At 37.6% G+C, this 2998-nt stretch overlaps 1 protein-coding gene across 1 annotated transcript in view; it reads left to right on the top strand.

The window, feature by feature from the left end:
- LOC116686531 (troponin I, fast skeletal muscle-like) overlaps positions 1-2998 on the top strand; it is an 11445-nt gene that overhangs the window by 1640 nt on the left and 6807 nt on the right.

The raw sequence follows: 2998 nt of genomic DNA on the forward strand, positions 1-2998 counted from the left end.
ATACAACACACATGCCACCCAGTGTTGTTAGAGAAACATTAGATCCAACTCAGGATTGGCAGGTGAGGGAAAACACTATTATGGTTTTAAAGAATTCCTTGTTGTGACATCTTTTAGACATTTTGGCTCTGCTCCACTCTATTGTGGGGTCCCACAGGGATCCATTTTAGGCCCTCTTCTTTTCTCTTTTTATTTGCTCACTCTTGGCTCCAAACTGTCGCCCAGTGCTTGCTGTTGGTGGGAATTGTTGGGTTTCAGTAAATAAAACCCCAGAATCCCTGCTCTTTTGTGGAAAGACCTGGGAGATAACTGTAAGATACTTACCCTCGTGTTGTCTTCCCGACACAATTGAAAATCAACACTTTTGTTGACACTTTTTATTTTTATCTTTTAAACTTTTTCTTACATTTTGTCTCTTTTTTTCAACACTTTTGATGCTTTTATTTTTCAATGTTTGTCACTTTTTATTGACGTTTTCAACACTCCGTAACACTAACTTATTAACTTTAGATTTACAGTTAGTTTTGGAATTTATGGTCAATAAACCTCATTCATAGGAATTATAACCTATTTTGAGTTTAAGAAAAGCATAATTAGGAATTAGAGACTACAATTAAAGGACATGGATTTGATTGATACCCAGCATGTAAATGTCAACTTTTACTCTCCGTAATTCAAACAACACTTCCCATTTTGTTTTAACAAATGATAAAAATGAATAAAGACAAAAATAATAAGTAAGATCTTACCTGGCAACGAGCGTGGGAACATCAGGTTATTTTGGGGAATTAAAAAGAACATTGATATAGGACAACACGTCAATTTGACCCAAGGGTGAAGAAGCATGGCACTGTTATGCAGACGAGATCTGGACCACTACTAACGTGTCTTGATGACATAAAGCCTGGATGGCTCTTAACTTAAGTTTTAATGAGAGGAAAACAGAAATGATTGATTTTGGTGGCACCAATCTAATTCTAATTTTTCCCAATTTCAAATGACGTCCCCAAATAGAAACCTATCAACAGTCACAGTAAAGATAATGGCAGCGTAGTCGTAGTAGTTTGTGGCGTAGCAGCACAGCTGTGAATGAGCGCGTTGGCAGTTTTGTGAAACGTTGGAGTCGTACTTGAGCTTGTCTTCGTTCAGATGGTCGATGTTGAGCTGCTTGCGTCTGGCGGCCAGGATCTTCTTCTTCTTCTCTCTCTCAGTCTCTTTCTTTCCTCCCCTCTTTGAGTCCGCCTGTAGAAGTAACACAAGGATTCATGTATCTGTATCTGGAGGGAAAGTAGCTGTGAAATGCATCTAAGGACATTTACATTTTCTTTTGTTTCTTGTACTTAAGTGTAATCTGGACATACTTGTATTTACGTGTTTGCATTTTGTGTTGATTTAACGTTATTTATTAAATTAGTTGTGACCCTATTAATTGTATGGGTGTCTTCTCTTGTTTTATGTCTCTTAATTTAACCCTCATGTTGTCCTCATGTTGTCCTCATGTTGTCCTCAGTTGTCCTCATGTTGCCCTCATGTTGTCTCCATGTTGCCCTCATGTTGCCCCCATGTTGTCCTCATGTTGCCCTCATGTTGCCTTCATGTTGCCCCCATGTTGTCCTCATGTTGCCCTCATGTTGCCCTCTTTTTCCTCAATGTTTGTCCTCAATGTTTGCCTCTGCAGGTTGTCTCCATTTGTCCTCCAGTTTGCCTTTGCCATCCATGTTTCCCTCATGCAACCCTCATGTTTGTCCTCATGTTGTCTCATGTTGTCCCTCATGTTGTCCCTTATTTGTCCTCATTTTCCCCCATATTTCTTTCATGTTGTCTCATTTGTCCTCATGTGTCCCCATTTTGTCCTATATCAATGTTCTTTAATTCCCCAAAAATACATGATTGATTCCAACGCTCTTTGCCAAGTACAAATCTCTACTTTCATTAATTTTGGGTCTTTATTATCTTTATATCATTGTAAAACAAATGAAGTGTTGTTGAAATAGTGTTGATAAATGTTACATATTCAGTCTGTGATTATCACAACACTCCATCCTTTAATTTAGTCTCATATTCCTAATTTCTGCTTTTCTAACTCAAACATTAGTTAATTTCTCCTAAAGAGGTTTATGACCATAAATTCCAAAATAACGGTAAAACTAAGTTAATAAGTTAGTGTTACGTAGTGTTGAAAAGGTCAAAAAAAGTGACAAACATTGAAAAAAAAGCATCAAAAGTGTTGAAAAAAGAGAGAAAATGTAAGAAAAAGTTTAAAAGATAAAAATAAAAAGCGTCAACAAAAGTGTTGATAAAGGGACAAAAACGTGAGAAAACGTTAAAAACTTCAATAAAAAGTGTTGATTTTCAATTTTGACGGGAAGACGACACGAGGGTTAATTACTCTGAGTTATGTATTTTGTGTCTTCTGTACATCACTGTGGTTGTTTTAACGTTTTCTATAAGTAAAGTTTGATTGATAGAGAGATTAGACAAGTTCTCTGTTTTCCCGTTTGGACGCAGGAATAGTTGGTTTGGACACGTCTTAGAGACGTTTGGACCAACACAGGAGGTATCGAGTGTTTCCTGGTACTCTACCAGAAGACAGACCTTTCATTAAAGGGATGCCGGGGGGGGGACAACTGGACCCCTGATCCTGGTCTTAATTTAGACTCTAGGGTTTTCCTTTGCTGATGCTCTCAGTTGGTGTCCTGTGTCCTCTGAGTGGAGTTATTATTATTTCTGAAAGATGGACAGAAGCATTCCTCCTCAGCCTGAACCTTCACCTTTTCTATTCTCTTCTATTTGTGTCATCTCTACCCACAATACAACAAGTCTGATGACACTCTTACTCAAAAAGCCATAGTACAAAATTTCATTTTAGGCATTTATTCAGTTGATTAATACTTTTGGTAAACTCATTTCAAAGAACAAAACAATGGAGGGTGGGGTTGTTGTCACAAGGGATTTGAGAAATATTTCCGCTTTACACCCCCTATGTTAAAATACAGGG

Source organism: Etheostoma spectabile, unplaced genomic scaffold, assembly GCF_008692095.1.
Source record: "Etheostoma spectabile isolate EspeVRDwgs_2016 unplaced genomic scaffold, UIUC_Espe_1.0 scaffold383, whole genome shotgun sequence".
NCBI lineage: Eukaryota > Metazoa > Chordata > Actinopteri > Perciformes > Percidae > Etheostoma > Etheostoma spectabile.